Source organism: Pseudonaja textilis, chromosome 7 (assembly GCF_049901715.1).
Source record: "Pseudonaja textilis isolate UNSWEBS1 chromosome 7, rPseTex1.2, whole genome shotgun sequence".
Classification (NCBI taxonomy): domain Eukaryota; kingdom Metazoa; phylum Chordata; class Lepidosauria; order Squamata; family Elapidae; genus Pseudonaja; species Pseudonaja textilis.
The window spans coordinates 29,701,938-29,726,661 of NC_141996.1; the positions used below are offsets into that span (position 1 = coordinate 29,701,938).

General features: G+C 34.9%; 1 protein-coding gene across 6 annotated transcripts in view; it reads right to left on the minus strand.

Moving 5' to 3' along the window:
- The window catches only part of COL8A1 (collagen type VIII alpha 1 chain), a 93,477-nt gene extending 71,955 nt beyond the window's left edge, over positions 1–21,522 (minus strand). Inside the window, exons 1-2 of one of the 6 annotated variants that reach the window (XM_087937324.1) lie at positions 21,326–21,385; positions 19,364–19,444 (exon numbers count right to left, since the gene is read on the minus strand). The gene's annotated coding sequence lies outside the window, so the exon portion shown is untranslated. Of the gene's footprint in view, positions 1–8,629; positions 8,655–19,363; positions 19,445–21,192 lie in introns of those variants that run through there. The other 5 variants (XM_026700851.2, XM_087937325.1, XM_087937320.1 and 2 more) reach the window with 5 other exon arrangements.
- Between the last annotated feature and the right edge of the window lie 3,202 nt (positions 21,523–24,724).

Here is a 24,724-nt window from a genome sequence, read left to right on the forward strand (position 1 = left end):
CAAATACAGCCTATATTCAAAAAATCCTACTGAAATCAAATATTAAAACTGAATATCTTACTATTACATGAGAATTTGATAGTTTCAGCTTCTGTATTTTTTTTTTAGATACACTGATTGGTGTGATTATACAGTATATCTAATGGTGATTAAGCCTACTAAGTTTGAAAGAGTTGATGTAGTTGGAAATTTCTAACAACTAGTTAACAAACTAAATGTAAAACTTAACAAAACAGCCAAATGACAAGAGAAAGAAAGTCATTTATATATTTACTGATATGACCCGTTACACTACAATCAGATCTAAATGCCAGAAGCAATCCAGACTTGAAAAAAATCAAATTTAGTAACTTATCATGCTTTAATTCATTTGGAAAAAGAAATTCACATACATGGTATATTTTCTCTTTATTTTATGAGTGATATTTCTCCATCAATTTCAGGAAAATTACTATGAATATAAATCTTATAAAGAAGACATTTTAAGCAATTTCATTTGAACCCAAGCTGGATGTGAAGATAAAACAAGTAAAGAGAAAATCTGTAAAAGCATCAAAATCAGGTTTTGGCCAGATCCAGGATATTAGACAAAATGTACAATTCCTCTGTTCTTTTCTGGAATTTCCTTTGTTCCTAATAGTATGCTGGCTGTGTTTATTTCTTATAACACTGTTTTGTCTTCAATAAAAGAAGACAGCATGAGCACTTCTTTAAGCCCAATAGCAACACTTAAGCAACAAATTATATTTTGGATGTAGCCCAGATTTTAATTTGATAAAAAAAATATAACCTAATGATGACACTAGAGATATGTTCAATGACAAAAAGCATTTTTAAAATTCTTAAGTCCACTCAGTGTAATGGTTCTCATAGTTCTATGAGTTCTAGGGAATGATTTTTCATTCAGTTACATTATGTCAAAATGATCAGTGTCCTAAACAGTTAGGGTTCTACAGAACTTCACCAGAAGTTCTTTATCTCAGTAGTAATAACAGACAATTAGTCTCCAACCTTTTGCTTCCCAGAGCCAAAGGCAACTTTATAACTCCCCTCAATGCCACCAGCCTTGCTATTGAATATCACATCAAATTATAGTGATAGGATATATTTATATAATCTATATTATTATAAATTAGATTAAAGAGCATAAGACAAATTACTTATTTAAATTAAAATATAGCTTAGCCATGCATTTAATAATGTAATAATTTTCCTGTTCTTTTATTAAAGAATACACTATGATTAGAACCAGGACAAAATAAGTTTTTTTAGAGGCTCACATAGTTTTCCATTTATATAAAAATTAGTTATAAAGGTTTGGACAGTGCCAAATGGTGCTCAACAATGTCTTGCACAAATGTTTTGAAAATATCCTTTGTGATGGATGGAAGTGCTACAAAGATACAATTCAAATGAAAGTGGTCAGGTGGGGAGAACCAGTAACTGAGCATGAAATAACATTTTAAGAAATGCTGGGAAATGAGAATGCTTACTGCAGGACATGGGAATACTTTAGCTTAAGTTGAAATAACTCAATTGCTACTTATTTGAATCTAGTTTTTCATTGCATAACAACAAAATAAACTTAGCTGTCCAAAGCTGTGATAAGACAAGGTCCAGCTGAACATGTAGAGTAATATAGCCAACTTCTATCTCCCTTGGAACTGATTTGTTTACTCAGATGTAATTACATCACTTTTTAAATGATTTGGGTAATGATACATTTAACAGTTTTGGTATGACTGAAAAGCAAGGCAGTGAACAAGCTAAAGTGCTTCATACTTTGCTTCATACAATATTTAGACAGGTTCAACATTATAATCCAACTATATAGGCTAGAATTGAAAATATTTTTTGAGTTTATCAGAAAATAATTTTAGGAGAATCTCCTCATTCTGAAATTTGAGCTATTGGTCCTAGAATGTATCATGATGAAGAATTGTGACTGAGCTCTCAGATTGCACTACACACTATTTTTAACCATGGTTAAACACACTTCTATAAGAGACACCCTAGTTGTAGCAATATTATTCCTATATTGACTCTCATGCAGCATTTGCAAATAGATAATACCAGCTTCATTCTCTTTGCAAGTTTTAAGAAATTAAAAAGCCAGACTATACATATAGATCCACATAGGAAAGGAAGCACACAGTCCAGGCAAGAACAATAAACCCAGTCATCCTAAAGTACCACAAAATGCTGCAAGAGTTGTTATTAAAGAGTTCTATCAATTCATAAAGGTGTGTTTCTTCACTGTACAAAATTCCTGCATCCAGGATATTTTCTATCTATAAATTACAAATAAAGTACTAATAAAAAGGCATTTAAAATAATGAAAAGCTTGTTTTTCTTTTTTTTAATTCAAGCGTTGAATGTGTATAAGAAGTTCATCTGCAGTCCACAGAGTATATCTAAATTGCAAGACACTACTAAAACTACACATCAAGTGACAAAAAGTTTTTGTGGCTAATGTTGCTTATTCAGATAGATTACAAATGGAACAGAACAAGTCAAGAAATATCCGGCTAAAACTAAAAAAATCAATTTAAATGCCTGTGCATCACATCTTATCCTAAAATGAAATTAAGAAAATTCCAGCATGCTAATAAATATTTAGTACCAGGAATCCAAAACTATTAGTATATTATTTTCATTCTTGCTACTGTAGTTCAAAGGAGAAAAGTCTCTTTCATTTTTTTGTCTGTCTGCCTGCATGTTTTATTCCTTCTTGTTCTCTTATTGAATGTCCTTCCTTGTTTTTCAACTGTTATTCCAGTGCATCCTTAGCATTGCTTGACCTTTTACCTTACCACTGAAGGGATAATATCTTTCAAATAGAGTTACTGATATTGACCTGACTGCAAAATACATTACTTAAAATTATTCTTGTTTACACTGCTCAGAACTTTTGTTAGGTGCCTATAATTCATTAAGTACTGTATTCTGAATTATTACATTTAGCTCTGTCATATATAGCTCTGCCATGATTTGCTGAAGATGGATTCACTTCTACTGTTGCTTTAGAAATCTTCCTTTTAGCTATTCTCCTTCTTAAAATTATTCTTGTCAGAACAGAAGAGAAGACATTACCATGCAGCTAAGAGGTGTTGTGCAGCAAAAGAAAGGAGGAGAGAAGGAGGAAAGGAGGAAGGAAAAAAGACAAGAGATTGACTTATAGTTAATTTTCATATGCTACAAATTATAAAAATTTAAAGGGAAATTCAGTACATTTGAATAGTTCAAAATAGAATCTGGGACTTACATATCTACTCAATCTATTGTCCAATTGATGCTGCTGACTGATGGGCCGCTTGAAGGTCTTCCTCTGTTTTTTCATGGTTCTTAATTTTAAAGAGAGTGCAAACTGGACCCACCTTCAAATAATGATCTGGTGGGGGGAGCTGTAAACCAAATAAATAGGTAGACCAGCACTACATCTTGTTCCAGATTTTTTTAGGCTGAGAACTAGAAGCTCTGCCTTCCTTCTCAAAAGAAATCATGAAGAAAACTTATCAAGGAGTACTTATCTACCTGCTTTTAAAGTCCTCATGCATGAAAGCACTTGAATGTTAGAGGGGATTAGAAAAATTGGCAAAACATGAATCATGGTTTTAGACCATCCAAATAGGCCAATTCCTTGTATTATAAAATGTATATTAAATCTTTTCTCAACTTGGTGCCTTCCAGATGTGTTGAACTCAGTCCCCCAGAATTCCCAGACATCATAGCTATCCAACACATCTGGAAGACACTTGATGTGCTTGGGGTAGCCTGGTCTGTTGCTAGGATACTGAGCACAAAAAGGAACAGACTGAAATAACACAATGCTTTTAGTCATTGTACTGACATGACTCCAAACTATCTCTTACTAAGATATCTGTATTGAATCAGAAATTTACTTTTTGCCCATGCCTAACCTTTCCACTTGTTTCCAGGAAAAAGCATAGGCTTAATCTTAAATACCAAGAGGTGATTTAACTGGATACATTTGTGTCTGTGAAGCCTGTGGCTTTTCACACTTCTTAGTCAAGTCTTTAGGACCAATTCCTTTAGTGAGTGAAGTTCTCTCTGCTGGTAGAGGCACATGTACTCATGGAAAATATTCGTTTTCCTTCTGGAAACGAAAATATTCATTTTTCAGAAGGAAAACTACTGAAAAATCACTTTTTATATATAAAAATCAATTTTTATAAAGGTATGCTCCTTGCCATTCTTTCTAGCTTCCTAATATACAGTACTTTCTAAGAAAACAATCAGGTCTGTGCTGCAAAAATCCTTATGGCCCCTAGATGGAAACAATAACTTAGAATTTTCTGCATCTCTCTGCTCTCATCTGCTGGACATCTGGAATTCTGCAGGCCAGGTCAGGTAGTCCTATTCCAAATAAACTTTAGCTATCTTCACTAATCACTTTTTATAAAGGTATGTTGATGGGGTTTAACTGTGGGAGGCACGAAAGCTTCCCATTTATATACTTTAGTTATACAAATGTTTTTATAGATGGGTGCAGCTAGCAACCTGGCAGGGGACCATGGGCAATTACCATCTACAAAGCAACCATATAAACGCTTGGGTCCATCTGTCTCAACATGCATTTTTCTCACTTTTGCAAACAGAGGGTTTAATCTAGATACACAAACATTCCAGAGACCAACCCTGAATTGAGATTTTTATGAAATCAAATCTGCCCAACACATTGGTCTACATTATATCCACAGAAAATCAGATGGTGCCAGTTTCCAACTAACACATTTTGTTTAAAATACACATATACACATATCCATATGCTGCAGCCCACTTCATCAGTTGCATATGCTGCAGTCCATTTCATGGAGAGGCTAAACTGGTGTAGGATTTAAATTGGGATGAGTTGAGAATCATGTACAGAAGCATGTTACATCTGAGAGATATTACAACATAGGAAACTGTAGTATAACAAAGCTTTAATCTTATAACCTTTAGAACAAAGAAAACACTTTCACACACAGGCTTCAAGTATGCATTTAAAAAGGAGAAAATTTTAGTATGATGATTATTTGTTTTGCATATGATGTTGTTACATTAGTCAAGAGGTTACAATGCTAATGCTAAGTAGTAGTTTGGCTGCCTGTTTACCAGCTCTTTTAGGTACACACATGTGTACTTCCCAAGGTGCGCCACAGGAAGGCATGCTAGCTTCACACCAGAAAGCCGAGCGGCTTTTCCTGCAGCAGCATCCAAGGCCCTCTCCTTCCACAAAAGCCACATCACAAATGAGTGTTGTAACTGGGAAGTTTCAGTAGCAGCAGGATTCTAGCCACCGCATGAAGCTGCAGTTTATCTCCTCATCAAAGTTTTCCTATTTATCTGTTTGCATAGAACATGCTTTCGAACTGTGAGGTAATCAGAAGCTGAGATGAGTGACAGGAGTTCACCCTGCCATGCAGTGCTAGGACTTGAATTGCTAGAGCAGAGACTAGTTCCAATGTCATTAGGCCACTGAGCCACTTCCCTTCTAGTAGGATGATGAAACAAATAAATAAAAAAGAGAAAAGAGAAAATCTTGGTGTAATACAGCCTTATTAATTTTGCATTACTATCCCTGGAACTCCCCAAATCTAATTTTAGCTATCGACCACCCAATATAAATATTTCTTTCTATTCTATTCTAAGTAATCCTGAGTATTGCACACATTTTGATTCTATCAGAAACTCAATCAATCCTTGTCATGAAAAGAAAAAAAGCAGTGTTATACTTCCGCATTAAACTTTTGGTGAGTAAGGGGTACAGTTTTTAAGAGGATCAGATTATATAGTGGATGAGGATATACCACATATACAGGCAAGGCAATGACTGTAATATGCCTACTGTACAATTTCCATCTGTTTTCTACCCATGGTATGGAAAATAGAAATAGGAAAGAATGCTTGAGAGCTACAAAAAGGGTGGTCAGAAGCTATAGATTTTCTATCATCATTTTTTAAAAATAATGAGCTTGCTCACAATAGTTTAATGTGGATAGCATGAACAGTGAAGAAAATCCTTCTTCAGGTTGGCATTGTGTACAGAAATGCAGGGCTGACAACACAGCATATGACCTGATCTAAGTTCACCCAGGGAATGGTCTGAAAAAATTCATACCTTCTCTGACCATGGCTTCTATGTCCTCAGGAAATCCAGATCCTTCTTCAAGGGTGAGAAACATTTTTGCATATTTTTTCATCCAGACTGGACAAAGCAGGAACACTGAATGAAGAACTTAAAGTTCTTTGATATCCCAAGTATTTCTTTTTGTGATTGGAGCCATGGCCTCTTTGAAGTTACAGAGACAGTTTATTACTTATGAAAAGTCAAATAATCAGTTCTGGCCCAAGTTGCTTTGGAAAACTTATGTTAAAATATTGTGTGAGATTTTATTTCCAACATTGACAAGTATTAGTATTTCTGGAACAGTTAAAATGTGAAATTTGTATGCCTAAAAGTTTAAATTAACATTTTCTGCAACAAACAAAAGAATGCTACAATGATACATTTTATCCCCTAGCCAAGTGGAAATGAGCAATGAATTATTTCTTTCCTCTTTTAAAGAATATATTTTATAAGAGTTGGATGCCAATGGAAGGGATTGGCTAACTATTAACTGTTCTAAAGTAGAGTTGAAATAAATGTAGCCAAAATCCTGTCTGAAACAACTTATAACATTTTCAATTAAATTATTCTACTTGAAACTCATCTGAGTACTAAATGTGAATGAACTGAAAGATTTGTGGTTGTGGCTGTCTAAGCGAAGCTTAGTATTTAATATCAAAGCTTTAAAATCCCTAGTAAAGATGAAGATTTAGGAAAAAAATAAACCTAATTTTGCCAATATGTGAAGCTATGCCACCACTTAAAGCAGTGAAGTCAAAGCATGGGTGGGGATTTGATGGTTCTCCAGATGTTGCTGAACTATAGCTCCAGCATATCTTCCCATTGGCTATGCTGGCTGAGGCATGCTGAATAGCAGCTTAACAACATCTGGAAGGCCTTATATTTCCCATCCTTTCATTAAAAAAACTGGCAATATAAGTTGATTTCATTGCCTTGTCATTTTTTAGTTCTAACCTTGATATCCACTTTTACATACATTGAAATAGAGTAACTACTAGAATTTATCCAGAACTTCTCTGGCATGTGAGGTTTAAGATAATCATTGGCTTATTTATTTCACCGACATCCCCTGAGTTCCATGCAAAACATTGACCACTCAATACTTTTGCTGATTTTCCAGCTGAGGCAAAAAGCCAGCTTCTGTTATTCTGCCTGAACATAACATCATATGGAACTTGAGTGCTGACATAAATTCAAGATTATGAGAACAGAAGAACAAAAGTTTTGAATCAAGTTTGTGGCAATGAAACAAAGGGTTTTTTGTTTGTTTCAGTAGAATATGACTAAAAACATTTAGACTGAGATAACTGGTGGAGTAGCCACCAAAGTATGTCCGTTTAAACTTAATGAATAAAAACTAATCAAGAAGAAATCTGAGCTAAAACTAGCAAAATTTTTATTATTTTTAATAAGAAAAATTTGTAAATAAAACTTTTCAGCAATTCAGTAAATCCAAGAGAGTCCATTATGGCATTGAGGAATAGGAAGAAAAAGAAAGGAATTCAGTAATTTAGAAATACTAGATGGAATGTGAATTTGATGAATTGTACACTATTTATTACTGGTTATCCTGTGATTAACCAATGTCTTTAAATTAACATACTGAAGACAGGCTGCTTAGACATGTTTGTTCTCCAATTTATTCTTATAAATTAATCCTGTAAATTGTGAGATAACAAACTTCCTGCTCTAAATCCAGTTAAATAACTATTAACTTATTTAGTCTTAGCTTAGACACATAATCCACATTAATGTGTGAACTTCCTTTGATGATACATTTGGGAGTGGAAAGGCGGGGAGAGCTCACCCAATGAAACCAATCCCTTTGGTTGCATAGAATCTTCTCCCTACAGGTTTGAACGCTCACTGCAGGACTTGTGGAAAAAGTCTTTCCATCCCTGTAAGTACTGGATTTTCATTAATAAATTAGTCTTAATAATTATAGTTTTCCATTTTGAACCTCTTTGGCATGTGGCTTGAAAATTGGAAATATGTACTAATATGCACAAATTCCCTGGGTCTCTCCAGGTCTAATAGAGGAGGCATGCTCTGGGTTCTACCATTTCGTATCAGGCTTCCAAAGCCAAGAAAGAGTTACTTCTAAGCAGTTTGCTTTATTGTTCCTTATCTGTAACCAAAAGTCTAACCAAAGCAGCTATTTCCAACACTAAAGATATACTCTGAGAATTGTGAAGGAGGAGCCATCTTAACTTTCTTTTTCCCAATCAAACTAAACTTCGCTCTTTCTTGGTCAGGCACCAGAATATAAGATCCAAGGAAGAGGACATGGTGCAGAAATATCTACATTACATATATAGGTTTAAATGTTAATAAACGCAACAGGCATAGTAGAAACAAATTCATTACAAGTGATATAATAAACCATTTTACAGTTGATTCCTCCAGAAATCCTCTGTAAAGGAGAAGTTGTTTGATTACCTTTGTACTGTAATAGGCAACACTTTGTAAAGAAAAATAGAATATCCAACAGCTTACTGGTTACTTGATTAGGATTCCAGGCTGTTGGCCACCTAGACAATAAAGGAGACATGACTGGAAAACATGGCACCAAAATAAGATCTCTTAGAGTCATTAACATCACTCTCTATTGCTTATTGGTGGGAAATATAACAGAATAACCTTGGAGGAGATTGAAGAATTTTTCATTCTATGCCATTGAGATAGTTCAATTGCTATGGCTCCAAACAGTAACAATTTCACTCACTTTAAATGAACTAAACTATGTCTGGCCTAACCATTCTATTTCTATTTTCCCACATTAATTTTCAGAGCAATGATTTGGCCCAGGAGTTCTGCTGTCTATAATTTTAGTAGCACCACAAATATGTCCAGATTAATGATTCTCATTAGGACCAAGCAATCATTCACAAAATTTAGAGCAAATGCACAAAAATGAGAAAAAATGTCCAGAGTCTTCAGCTAGCACGTAGTTTTATATATAAAACATATATCTCTTTGTGAGTGAGTGTGTATGTCTATTTAATTATTTAATTTGGATAGAGTCTAACTTTAAAATAAATATTAACATTTCATTGGTTCAGATCTTCGGAAGGAGTGAAGGATAAGATTATACTTATTTTGCTGAAAATAACAACACAAACTATTTAAAATTTCAGGATTGTGTCTTAAACAGGGTTTGGAAAACAGAATTCCACCACAAAATATAGGAGAGCAACACATGTATAATAAACATCAAAATGTTGGATTCAAATACACACACTGATTCAGATGATTTTAAAGATTAATATACCAGAATTTTTAGTTTGGATTGATGAATAAACAGTTTTTTAAAAAAGTCATGGAACTTTGTTTTTGCACATGATAACTCCAGCAAGATTATAGTATGCACAAAGATGGAAAGATTTGGTTGGTGGAGATGATGGACATGCTGATATCTAGATTTACTTTTTTTAATCAGAAAAAAAAAACATAAGTATAAAAATAATGTCAACATTTATTGCTGACTCGAAATCCCTATGGGCTTTTTGCATAAAACAGATAAAATACTAACTTTTGATTTATGTTTTGATGATTACACAGGACAGATTATAGAAAGAAGAGAGATATGCTGTAACCATAGAGTAAGAGTTAACTTTATAATTTTAGTTATAACTGCTGTAAAGAAGCTACTTCTTTGTATCTTTTTTCTTTTCTATTTTTCTTTTTCTTTAGTTTTCCTTTCTTGTACCTTTATTTTATCTTTGATTTATTTCTTTTCCTTTTATTACTTTAAATTTGTTTGTATTGATTTTTATTGATTTTTATCTTTCCTTTTTAAAATCTTCAAAGATAGCTAGATGATAGATAGATAGATAGATAGATAGATAGATAGATAGATAGATAGATAGATAGATAGATAGACAGACAGACAGACAGACAGACAGATAGTATTTTGGCTTTCACTAAATTCCATTGCTTTGAATACCAGCTAAGAACTCATCTTCTATTGAAGAATTGTTGCTATAAATTGGCATTGTTCTTGTATTAATTAAATACTTTGTGGCCAACACTTGCCCTGTATGTGAAGATGAGAAAAATATTTTCCATTCCATTAAATGAATTTAGTTGAAAAGAATTAATCTAATGGTTCTGTATCAAACCTTAACATTTCAGAAACAATGGAGATGAAACATTCCGTTATGGCACTTTCAAGCATACATAAAATGTGTTGTTTTGTTTAGATGTTTATTTTAAATATATTTTGTTTTGACTTGCTGCAAAAAATGTTTTGACTCATTGGCTTAAAATAGTACATGGTTTGGGAATATCTTCAGCTAATAATTATTTCAAGGCACACCATTATCAATGTATCAGCAAAGCTTTCAAGGAGAAGGGAAATCTGATTAAACCAATGGAGTGGTGCCCAAACTAGGTTTAAATAATAGAAGAAATACAACATTTCTTAATGCCTACCACTGGTTTCTCCTCCCCACCTAAAACACACAGATAAATATTGCAAAAAGAAATTCCAATTATTAGAGTAACTGTTGACTTTCAATTATGGAGAATTAAGTAACACATTTATTTTGCTTTACATAGACCTTGCTTCTCTTCTCTCTCCACCATAAATGTTAGCTGTAATTTTAGTGGAGTTTGCCCAAGAGAAGTAGATTCCTGAGGACTACCTTTCACAAATGTATGGAATTGTCTATGTCTATGATTACACTGTTGTCATTTTCCCTGTGTACAAATCAAATCAAAGGCAGGTATTCATATTTCTAAATCAGGAATTCACATTTCTGAACCAAAAATTGCATGTAGATTTTCAGTGGCATAATTGAAAAAGTATGCAGAGTTAGTATAGTTTCCATATGTGATTTAATTTTAGCTGAAATTAAATCTCTTGTCTTTCTATATTTTCTTTTGTATTACTTTAATCATCATTTTGGCAGTTACTCCCTGAAAGGTTCTACATCAAAAGTTTTTGGGGTTGCACTATGTCTCTTTCTAGATTGAAACTCCGGTTATCAAGAAACTAAAGTCTGTAAATAAATAATACTGTGAGATATTGAGTAATATAGATGGTTCATTTGTAAACCATCCAAGAATGTCCATTTCTGTATTTGATTTTAACTATCAAATGAGATATTGAATCCTACATGTGTTAATTTTAACTATTGTTTGGAAAACAACTGCACTAGTTTTAAATCCAATTAACAAGAACAATTCATTAATCCCAAACATAGCAAATATAAAATTATCCTTTAATGTCTCGCATAACTGAGCAATACAGCAATTGATGCAATATGGCTTGTGCAAACAAAGCCATTTATAAAATTTTGCCTTAACATGAAAAAACATAGACCTCTATTTCTATGAGAATTAATTCTATGTGTATTTACTTGTTTAAAAGGACCATGTATCAATCCTGTGAACAAAAATCACCATTGTCCTTGAAGATGAATCATGTACAAATGAATCATGTACAAATCATTTCGGTTCTGATTCAAGAAGATTTTGCTCCCTTTAAGCTATGACATATTTTGTTCTAGCAATTTATGAAGTTCATGGTGGACCCATTTGTAAAAGAAAACCAACTGAACATTGTACATGTGTTCTAGCCACTATGCATTATATTCATATTGCAGAGAATTTAAATATAAACTTAAATATGCACTTATATGATGCATAGTCATTAGAATTTCATGTATATTAGCATATAATTGGGGAAAGTGAAGTAAGTTGCTAACATATCTATCTATCTAGTTACCTACCTACCTGATCTATCATGGAGAAACCCTAAAAGGAGTAGCTATTTTACCTGGTCTGAGGCTTAAGGCAGAGCAACGGCAAGATTCAGAGACAGGAAAATGAGCCATGTTTCAATACCTATTGTCATGTTTTACTTTAATTCCCTGCCATAAATTTCATGAAAGAGAAATTTAGGCTGGGAAGATTAAGGAAGTATGAGACACATAAGGCTATGTTCCTGGTCACTTGAAGCTGGGCATTCAGAATTATCACAGGTGACCAAAAGTGGCCTTCAGATGCAAAATATGTAGCACATTTGCACTAGCCAACAGATCAGAATTATCAATTGGTTATCTGGAGGCAGATTATAGTTCTCCAACTACTAGTTAGGAGTGGAAAAGGAGGGGTTTGGGGGAAAAAAAATCACCAGATGGCAAATGACTAGATTTTGTCTTTCCTCTTACTTACCTTGAGGAAAGCTATATGATTTTGTTCTCCCTGTCTCTTGCTGAAAATCACTACAGGTAAGAGGAAAACAGGAAATAATATCTGTGTTATTTACATGTGTGTTTACCTTAGCAATGCATGGCCCCTAAATGAGCAACCATTACAACTCTTGAATCTAAAACAATTGTCTATCCTTCTGAATGTTGTATTATAATTGTGGGAATTCAGGTTCAAGTCCATCTTATTCAAGCGAAATTCAGTGAGTGACTTTTAGCTAGCAACTTTCTTTCAGACAATCTATATCAGGAGTCACCAACTGGTGGGCTGCGGCCCACTGGTGGGCCATGAGAAAATTTTGGTGGACTGCAGAGAAATCTCACCTCCAGATCACCCCCACAAAGCAATTACTCCAGGCTGTGCAGAAACACAAAGCTGTGCCGCCCACATGGCCCGCAGGAACCCTCCCCGCCCACTCACTCCTTACCCAGTAAACTTGCCTGCTAAATTGCTATTTTTCCTTTTTCTGACCATCATCTGTTCTTGTTGTGATTGGAAGGACCAATCCTGTTAGGAACTTTGAATCTGATGACTGTTAGATCGTGGATTGACGTCAGAACCAGGAAACGTTAATCTGATGGGCAAGCCAGTTAATTAGCACGTTACTGCAAAGAGCTCTGTCTGTTTGAATTTCAAAGGGGAGTCCTAACAGTTTTGCTTGCAGTTTTGAATGAGGACGTTACTGCAAAGAGCTCTGTCTGTTTGAATTTCAAAGGGGAGTCCTAACAGTTTTGCCTGCAGTTTTGAATGAGGACGTTACTGCAAAGAGCTCTGTCTGTTTGAATTTCGAAGAGGAGTCCTAACAGTTCCTGTCAGCAGTGATAATAAATATTTTGAATGAGGACACATTTGATTTGCAGGACCGGCCTGAACCTTCAACCTCCTCTGCTTCTCAATCAGGTTATCAGCCAGGAACGGCTGACAATGAGGAACTTATGGAGACTTCAGGTGAAGATAATAATTTAGATGATTGCTGGGTGGATGTCAGAAGCAGGCGTCTCCTTACGAGAAGAAACCAACGGGAGCACAGGAGGAGGGCAGATCAGTAATTAGACTAATTAGCTGCTGCTCTATAAAGGGAGAGAGATGACTTTGCACTTTGTCTGGAACAAAGTGTTTGTTTGCAAGGAGAACCGAAGATTTTGGCTTGGAGGATTTAAACCTGAAATATCTTGTTGGGACTTGGATTTATTTCGTTGGAATTATTAACTTGGACTATTTTGTGGAGGCTATCTACAGCTGTTATCAGTGAAGATTCCTGTTTGCTGCCTTTATTTGCGAGGACTGCTGCTTTCAGCCTTATCTGTTTATTTTGGAAGGTGGGACATAACAGTTCTGCTGTGCCGGGAGATTTAGATTAGCTAGGAAGCAGGAAATGGTTGGATTTCTTGCTTTCTAGCTAGTCTTTAGATCTTCGGCTCAGCACAGCCAAACCTCCCTTAGGACTGAAGGTTTGCAAGAAAATTCAGTGCAGACTCACAGCAAGCAAATTTGAAAGACTGAGCTAGCCAATGGCAGATAGATCATTGAATGATTCTGTGAGCAGCTCAATCTGCCTGCTTTGCCTGATTTGGGTAAAAGTTGCTCTTTTTTAATAAAACATTCAATATTTATATAAATATTTATAATATTTACATACAAGCCATGCCCAGGCAGTCACATGATCACCAAGCCACAAAGTAAGCCATGCCCACAGAACCAGTTAGTGGTCCCTGGGATTTAAAATTATGAGTTTAGTGATCCCTGAGGTCCAAAAGGTTGGCGACCCCTGATCTATATTACTGGTAGGTTATGTGGGTGAGGAAATAGAAGAGGGAGTAACCCTAGATTTATTTATTTAGCATGTGGCAAATATAGTAGTTCAAATATTAATGTCCAGTCCATCCAGCCATTCAAGGACAGGGTGGTCTATGTTGGAAAAAATCAGACATTGGGCTGGTGTAAGTTCTTGATGGACATTCAGACACAACGTGATAGATATTTTGTCAAGGAGCACCACAGTCACACTGAGGGTTAGAGTCAAGACCCCACTTAAACAATGAGTCCTGGTAGAGTTGACCAATGCTGGTATCTTTTGTGAAGGATCAATTCATAACTGCCAGTACCTATATATATAGCATCTGTATAGCTCCTACAGAAAAAAAATGGAATATCAATCAAAGGGAAGAATTAATAAACACTTTACTGGAGCTAAAGCATTATTATATGATATGATATGATACAATATGATATTATATCATATTATATAATATCCAGATATCCAGTTTGGTATAGTGATTAAAGCACCAGGATAAAAATCTATGAATTCTAGTCCAACCTAGTCAGGAAAGCCAGCTCACTCTCTCTCAGCCCAATCTTCCTCACACAGTTGTTGTTGTGTGGAAAACAGGAAGAATAAATATTAGATATGTTCACAGCATTGCTTTATTTATATAAAAAAGAGATAATTGTGGAATAAATATTAAATAAGTAAATAACTATTTAGCAGTTATTCTTGGATGGAACATTTCTGACTTTATATTCCATATTAGTTTTTAGGTAAGCCTTGCTTTATGGATGACAAGGAAATATTTGTAATATGTAAAGGACCAGTGATTTTACAAAACAAATGTAGAATGATGAAATACAATAGACTGGGAGATATTTAGTTTGAACAAGTTCAGACTATCAAGTATTATCAGATTATACTCACAGCTATGAATTAGAGACATTAATTCTTTTATTCTTTTAACTGCAGATTGTCAGTGTACAGAATATGAAATACTGCTTTTGCAAAAAAAAAAAAAAAAGCTTTTATGCAGGAAATATTTAGAACAAAACTTTTCCCACTAGGCTGTAAAATCACTCAGTCATTTCCTCACTCAGTCACTACTTCAAGCACTTCCTCTTAATTGTCTGAAAAATGCCAATATCTCAGGACATATAGTTTATTTTGTTTGAAACTATGAGATTTTATACAGAATCTCAAAAGATTCTGAAAATTTGAAGGAGGAGGTATCCCACGCTGTTTTCAAGAATATGTACATATTATTGTGTAGTGTACCAAAATTTATCCTTTGCTAAAATAAGAAAATCCTATTTAAAAATAAATTGATACTGCAGTAATATGAATGTATAAGACTACCTCTTGCTTCATGCCCTTTGTGCTTCAGGATGTAATTCATTTGTCTTTTTTTTCCTACCTTATTGAACTTGCTGCCATCATATTTATCATGGGAGGTTTATTATCCGCTAGGTTTATCATCTGCTAGATTTATCATCTGCTAGATCTTAAAAAGAAGCTTACTATGTCTATTTTGTTGTTCTGAAGATGTAATTGTGATGAATCAGGGCAACTCCACCAGTATTACACAAGTATTATCATTTTTTACTTCCTTTTATAGGCGAGTGAGTGGCAATGGTGTACAATATTGTATTTCACAGATACAAACATGTGAAGAACGTCCTACACATGGGTCAGCCAAGGTCACTGAAATTGTTTTTGATGGATGGGTTTGAGATGCCAAGGCACTGCAATATATATTAAAGATTAAAGTCTAAAATGATTCCAACTGTCATGAAAATAAAATGATTGCTTACTAATATTATAGAGTGGTTCTCTGTTAAGTTAAAACACATACATGCTGCTTTCATAGATAATATCTGCCAAAAAAATAAAAAGTCAGTCAATCTTGCAGAAAAGCAATGTAATCATGACTTATTTAGCCAATTCCTAGTTTGTTTTTTCCATTTCAACTGCCAGTATTGAAAAGAATGGAGAAAGCATAAAACTTGGACTAGCCTATAAATAAATGAGATCCCAAGTCAGGCTTAAAATCAACAAACCATAGTTCCAAATTATGGCATCTTTGGGAAAAAAACCTACCAAAGCAAAATGTTTCTTTCATGGAGTAAATTGGCATATCCCAACAAACTCATTATAACTTTGTATTATGTTTTAATTCTGCCTTACATCCAGTCCATCCACAAATCCAAACCAATTATCTCAGATTCTGGAAATTTATTGAATATCTAGGTGAATTTTTTTGCACCATGGAAAATCTCACTAGGACCAAAGAAATGGTACACAGCAGCTGGAACAATTATAAAGTTGTCAAGGATTTAAATGTGACAAGTGCTTTTCAAGTTACAAAAAAATGAATAAAGTCACACTGGACACCAAATACTTTACTATTATTAGCTGTAATGAGATAATGCAAACTGTCACTAAAATGCCTATGACTGAGATTTCTGAAGCATTGAATAATGTTTGTCTTTTTTCTTTTCAGTTTAATTTACTAAAAAATCAGTGGGAAGTAGCATTTAAAATGTTTTCCTAACCTTTAAAAAATTGTAAATCACTGGTGATATATAAACTCTCTTCAAGATGTCTTGGGATTACCCTTTAAATCCCTGGCTAAGAATTCTGGGAGTTGGAGTCCAAAATTATATTGAGGGTATCAGATCTGGTAAAACTCTTACATATGTATAAATATGGGAATAGGTTTTTAACAAAGAATAGTTGTGTTACACACTTCCAAAGTGTTAGATTCCTTCTGCTGGTGAACAGAATTTTAAGCAGTGTTAAGCAACATTCTTTTCTTCACCTAATACTTTCAGGAAGTTAATATTAATAAACACATATAATAGTCAACCAAATCTTTTAATGAAATTGAATTGAATATTGTACATTGCACAGTTGTAATTGAAAAAATATTAATAGTCCGATTCTTTAATCAACTGTAAACCAGGAGTTTCAATATTGGGACTGGGAAGAATACAGTTCAAATTTTCAATGAACTATAAAACTCACTACAAGATTGATGAAGCCATGTGATACAGGCAAAGAATCAGTTGATTTAAAAAGCACACATGTACTCTAATCAATTGATTTAAAAAAGCATTATAAGGGTGAGTTGTGAGCTTAAGCAAAGTGCAGGCTTGAATAACTTTACCATTTCGGCAGAAAAGATCTTCCCTATTAAACTTCTAATTACCGAAATAGGAAGGACCTATTGGCAAGTTAACTTTATTTTCATTCTAAAGCCTTTCATTGTGCAACTAGCAGGTTAAGAAAGCCACAATCAAAGAATTCCTCCAGACAAGTATCACTGAAGAAAAAAATAATTTAGGAAAGCAAACTTTACTATAAGCCAGGCTTGTCCAACCCATGGCCCACGGGCCGCATGCGGCCCAGGTCGCCTCATAATGCGGCCCAGTGCCCACCCCAACCTTCGTGCCAGAGCCAGCGAGGAGGAGGAGAGGCAGGCATGAGGCGGGGCGAGGCGAGCGCCAGGCCAAGCAGCAACAGAAAAGGCGGGCGCCATCAGAGCGCCACCTCCTGCTGTTGCCGCCGCTTCTGCCCCCGCCGCCGCTGCCCCCGCCGCCGCTGCTGCTTCTGCCTTCCAGTCCTGCCTCATCCAGCTGGGCCATTTGCAGGAGGAGAGGTAGGTGTGAGGCGGGTGAGCTTTCTCCCCCCGCCCCCCGCAAAATTTGGCCGGAAAATAAACCGTGATAAAAAAACCGTGATAAAAAATAAATAATTTTTAATAAATAATAAATAATAAAAACATCTCACTAACTTCATTTCCAAATAAATTTAATATGTTAACTATGTTTTCTATGGGTTTTTTTTGGATGATCAGGTATCGTTACTGTTATTTTATTTTATGTGCGGCCCAAACCAAATTTTCATCTTCTAATGTGGCCCAGGGAAGGTGAAAGGTTGGACACCCCTGCTATAAGCAATAAACCACCCATCTTACCTGGGTGAATAATCCTTACTACCAACATTCAGGCACCTAACCTTCCCAAATCTCATTCATTTAATTCTCCACTGATGAAAAATATGATTATAATACATTCATATCTAGATTATAAAGGTACTGTATATAGTTTGTTTCAGTACAATATAATGATTTAGAATTCTATGCTCAAGTCAAATGTACTTTCGTATCTGTTGTTGCTGCAGAGATACAGAAGCATTTAATCCTGTTAACCAGCCATAATTCATCATTTAATATGAATCTTCAGATGAACCCTAGCCTTAATTATGGTTTAAGAAAACAAGCCAGCTTCATACACCAATTCGAAGTTGGCTTTCTTCAAAACACATAGATTTAGAGTCTTTTTCTAGTTTTGAATAAAAATAAATTGCAGTCATGAAAACATCCAATCCCCTTGAAGCTATTCTAAAAACCAATGAGCCCATCATGTAATGTTTTCCTAAACCATGGTTAAAATCTTGGCATATATAAAAGAAACCCTCGACAAGTCAAATCATTTTTCTTAATCAAGCTGAAAGGATTGTTTTTTTCTTACAAGCAATTAACTATAGCAACATGAACCAAAGATTGGAATAACTACTGAGCAAAAGTAATGACCATGTTCTTTTGAAAATTATTGCACACTTCTTTTATTACTTTTTTGACACTTGACTTTCCACCTGGCAGTAGCAGTCATATTCTGGTGTTCAGAAGCATATACTAGAACACAAGAGGGCGCATAACCAATAAGAAATCTGCAATTTTGCTATTAATCTGGTTGTGGCATCATCCTTCAACTTTCAGTTAACAATTCACATGGCACAATAAAATAAAATAAAATACTAACTTTTCTTGAATGAATACTTACAAAAAAATTGAGAATTATAAAATGCATCCTATTATGATATCTGGAGAGCATAAGAGATAAGAAAGATTTTAAACAGAAATTGCTTTAAGGCTGATGTCTTAAATACAAGACTAAAATTTTGTTTCTTACTGTATAGTGTATAGAAGCATAATACAATAGAATAAGAAAATATTCTTCCTTTTCAACAACTGAACGTACTCATCTTTGATCCATTTCATCTCTCCATTAAATCCATCTTCCAAATTAAAGTACCTCCAGAAAAGAAAAAAATGCAATATATAGGAAGGGGAAAGTTAGCAACATCTACAGAAAAAGCTAAAAGCCTTGGCTTTCGCAGGTGGTAGAATTTTCTATTAAGCCAAACGTTTAGATATTCTTAGAAATTACTAAAGCCATACATACTTATGCTGTTTGGTTTTGTTGTAGCTGGATGCTACTAAAGCTGTAGCCTTTGCATGTTTGATTGAAGACATCTTTTAAATACTAAAATATATTAACAAGATCATCTCTCAGTTGTGCTTTTTCCTGATTAGTATTATCAAATATTTCATTGAACTTGTGATCTGCTTCACTAGGAAAGAAAATTAATCTGCAGGAGAGTTAGTACTATGTTGAAAAGCTGAAATTATTATTAGTTTTTACATTCCTAATTTATTTAACTTTCAATTTTGATGCATACAGTTACTCTGTTTTAAAGTACATTTTGTGAAGAAATGGTTGACACATTTTCAAAAATATTTGGTTAAAAGAACTTGCACAATAAGTGGAATTTCACAGTAGAAAAATATTTTAATCTGAACTCTTCAGACAGTCCATTCTTTAAATTACAACTACTTAACTATGGTAGATAAGTGAGTTGGTGGTATTAATAACTATAATTTGACAAATGATATTTGCAAAGGAAATACTAGCTGAGTGTAAAACATACAAGGTTTTCTGATCCAAAAATTACATGCAGCCTTTGTTTTTCAACAAAGAGATTAGATTTTCTCCATCCAAGTTTCTTAAAAAAGCACAAGGCTTAGCAAAATGTTCTCTACTTTAATAGCAATTTCAGACACATTTATGTAACTTCTGGTTAGATTTTTTCCTGCTATTACTATTAAGATACAGTTTCAGATACTTATTAAAAATGTTTACATTATTGAAAACTGGCTAAAGTAATAGTAATTTTTTGACAACTCAAACTTAATTTTAAGAGTATGTTTTTGCATTTAAACAAACCAAATATTAATATTCAATGTGTATAAATTAAGTGTTTATTTTAATAACTAACATGCAATATTTGTTATTAAGAACAAAATATTTCAAAGAAATGAAGGGCCTAAATGAAGGGCTTAGGCAGTACAAAGCTATGCAGCACCACAATTAACAGTGACCTTTTTCTACTGCACTAATTCCTGACTGCTTGCATTTCAGAACTTTCTGCAGGCATTCCTGGATTAGGATTTGCATTCCTTTTAAAAATGGACTTGGTGGTTAAATGCCATGGGACAAATTGATTGAATGCACTGGCATAAAACAATATATTCTGGTAAACAGAAGGCAGAGTTGTATACCCTAAAATTGTTTTCAATTAAATTTTCCTTTTAATATCTCTGATTTTATACCAGCACTCTGAATATTGAGTCTGTCATTTATAAACATAACAGTCTTCTGGTTAGCACCTTACTCTAGAATATTATGAAAGGCAAGAAAGAGAGGATAAGATCTCAGGGGGTAGCATGTATAACATTCTTGTTTTTCAAAAGTCTAAAACAGCTTTTTGAACACAAGCTCAAGGTGTTCAGTTCAATAAACTTTATCCCACTCTCAAACCTTTATCTAATTAGGATACTTTGGGTGAGACATCAGAACAACCATGTCTTGCAAAACAATCAAATGCAGAAATTTGTTCTTTCTCAAACTTATAATGAACATTTCAGGAACTATCAGTAAAGCCCTTTCTGATATGAAGGGGAAAAATATTAATGTCCTTTATGGTACACATGTTTCGTGACTTTTACTAGGTGTACTCTTGCTCTTATTAAACTGTAAGCAAAATTGAAAATGTTAAATAACAATTTCAAGATTCTCCCCGCTCCTTTTTTTCTTCTTATTACTGAAAGGAAAAACAGCTTTTTGTAGCCACAGATGTTACATATTTTCCAGTAAATTAAGCAATCCTCTTTCATTATTAAAACAACAGCTTGCTACTTGCCGCTGGAAAAGATCCATCAACTGAACAGTACCTCAAAAAGTAGCAGCAATTGAGGACGGTGGCTTGGGAACTCTTGGCATTAATTGAAGGATTTGAGAGAGAGAGAGAGAGAGACGGAGAGAGAGAGAGAGAGAGAGAGACGGGGAGAGAGAGAGATTTCTTACCTTGAGCATGCAAGATCCAGAGAGAAGAGATCAGTAGAAAAGGAAGAAAGTGCTCTGATCAGCTGCCGGTAGCATGCCGTTGACTTTTATGGTCAGGAGGGAGGAGCTGCTGTTCATTGTGGGTGAGTAGATGGACAGTAGCAGCCACTGGGACAAGCAGATGCTGCTGACTTTCAGGACATAGCAATAGAAAATGCATGAATGCAAGGGAATAACAAGACTCTGCTTTGGTTCAGATTCTCCAGGGTATTATGAGAATTGGTTTCAGTTCTTGTTTTGAAATGAGGACAGTGTCAATGATACCAAGTCTCCATCCTTTGGGTTTAAGGGCACTTATCAAATATTTAAGGATGCTCAAAGCAGGTTGTTTTTATCAGCAGACCTTCATTACAGCCTCTGATTTACCAGACACAATACTTGCTGTGTTTGCATGTAACATTAAATTATAATGGCTTAGTATAAAACCTTGGCTTAGTATAAAGTATAGTCCCTGGCAACTGTGATTTGTGAACCATGATTCACGGCTCAGATGTTTGAGAACTAAGCCACTATGGCCAATTCAATGAAATGCAACCAAAAAAAGCTAAAATGGTAAAAGGACTCAAACATATTCCCTGCCAGATAAGTTAGAATATTTTCCAAAAGTTTGGAAAAAAGATTACTGAGAATGTAATAGAATTATGCCTGGCATAGAAAAATTAGGGAGATTTCGCTTTCTCAAATTACTTGTTCCAAGGCTGTTGAATGAAGCTAACTGGGAGGAGATTTAAAGCTGAGACACACACACACACAAATCCTTCACACAGAATTAACCTGTGTGAACCTTCACAGAGAACAATGTGGCTCATTGCGACAAGGTTCATTACCCTGTTACCATCATTTTGCATTGCTTTTTAAAAGGAAGTAGTTAAATTCTTAAAGGACATGTCTTATAGGGCTATCAAAAATGAAATGTTATCCTGAGTTGAGCAGGTTTTTAGATAACAATTTCAGAGGAACATTGTTTTCAGAAGGATATGTGTTGTGGTTTTTTTGCCTACATGTGAATTTCCAAGAGACTGGCTGAATTATAATCACAATTTATTTAACATGAAAACTGATTAATCATAAACCAAAGTAACAGTTTTCAAAGTGTGCCTTGTGGCATACAGAAGGAGAATAGGATGGAATTACATTCGAGCTTTGCAGGAAGAGAGAGAGAACACAAAAATTAAATTAATTCTATTAATTTTAAACTATAGCTAAGCATTTCCAGACTATCTGGAAACTTGCAATTTTCCTTACCATATTACCTTTATTACCTTTATTATATTTGAAATGTGGAGTAACTTCTAAGTAACTTTGCTGCCATCTCAGGTGCACAGCAAAGGTGTCCAGGAGTTTCCTATGACAGATCCTTCTCTACTGCAGACACTTAAGTTTAACATTTTCCATCCTTAACATCTCTAATGAAAGGATTTATCACAACTGGTCTAGATATGTTTGTTTTTGTTTGAGTCCTTGAAGAGTTCCTAAATGACTAAACTAAATACTTCACTTTTCTACTCCAGGGGGTATCAAAGTCAAGGCCAGCGGGGCAGATCTGGCTCACGGGGTGCTTGGTTCTGGCCCATGGGGCCAACCTGAAGAATTGGCCCATGATGCCTTTGCCAGTGAAAACAGATCTCAGGAGAGCCGCAGGCAGCCTTCCCAAGCTCTGTTTTCGCTGGCAGCAGGTTGCAGGAGGCTGTTGCAGCCGAAAATGGAGCTTGGGAGCCTGTTTTCACCAGCAGAACACTTGGGCCACCCCAGGTACTCCTGACATAAGTGATGTTGATCTGGCCATGCCCACCCTGGCCATGCCCACCCCGGCCCCCGAAGGTCAAACACAACCCTGATGTAGCCTTCAATGAAATTGAGTTTGACATCCCTGGTCTACTCCATTCTTGGTTACTTTTCATAATATCCACAAATTGGATAACACAAACTTTTTAGACTAATGAAAGCCTTTGGACTGTGAGCTCGGGGCACTCTTACAAAATGTCAGCCTAGCAGGTTGCCCATTCATAACATGACTGCCATGTAGGAAATACCAGTTCCAAACTAGCAATTTATCATAATCCTTTCTGCCACCAGTTCTAACCCTGCTATAGTTAAGACTTCTACTGTGTCTATCCTTTTCACAGCCTCAGCCACTCATTACTTTTGTGTTCAAAGAAAGTGTATTAGAAAAATACTAACCTAGCAGGCTGATCAAAATTTTGGTGGGAAAACCAAAAAGAAAAGGAAAAAAAGGAAAAGGTATTTTTATTGTGAAGGATGGTTCTGAGTGTTTTGTTCTTTATTTTATTATAGATGCTTATTAAAATTAGAAATGAAATGTGTATTTATGGGTGTGTCCCAAGGATGCTTTTTCAAAAGGCAACTGAACTTTGTTTTTCCTTGAAAACATTTCACAACTCACCCAAGAAGCTTCTTCAGTTTCTTGAATGAGAAGCAAAATATCTTCAAGAAAAAAAAAAGTCCAGTTGCCTTTTGTAAAAGCACCTTTGGGACAACCATGACCTGGATGTCTCAAAATCTCCACAGACATTTAAGGGAGAGGTTTAATCCTTCTCTTTCCTGCTGTGGCCAGAAACAATTAAGCCACCCCTAAATTGTTATTGTACTTCTGATAAAAATTGACTCTACATCTCTAACTGTAGAGATGCCATAGTAAAGCACAACTGGTTCACATTTTTCTCATGCTGAAATTTTGTCCTAGTAGTTTAGTTCCATAACTTGACTGGATAACTTACTTCAGTTGGGTTTTATACAGACGTTGGTGGCCCATCTTATGCTATGTAGGCAGGCAATGTGATTTATTCAACTGTTGTAAAATACTTCTATTTATAGTAATGCATACAAGCCCACACCCATTAATCTGATTAAAAGCCTCACCTTCACCAAAAAACAGTTTTTACTAATTGCACATGATGATGATGATTAATGAAAGCTTGCCTACAACGCTTTGCCATTATTGGATATGTTCAACATTCTTTATTGCCTAGTATCTTCTTCATCTTGCTTGCAAAGCTACATGTTATTCTTACAATATCCCAAAAAAGTTTTAAATTGAAATTAATTTTTAAAATTTATTTTGCTTCAATGCCATTACAGACTCCAGCAATTTCAGATGCATAAAATTAGAGCTACTTTTACCAACTTTTCTTCTAATGTGATATATGTCCTCATTTTCTATCAATGTCTTGTCTGGATTTTACATAGGAAAAATGGAACTAAATTTCCATAAAATAATTAGTTGACACAAGTCCAGTGGACTAAACATAGGACTCCCCAAAAAAAAAGGACCAAGTATACTATTAGAGCATTTCAGCCTCCCAAGATATTCTATGGCATACCTCAGAGTGACTGTTTTGG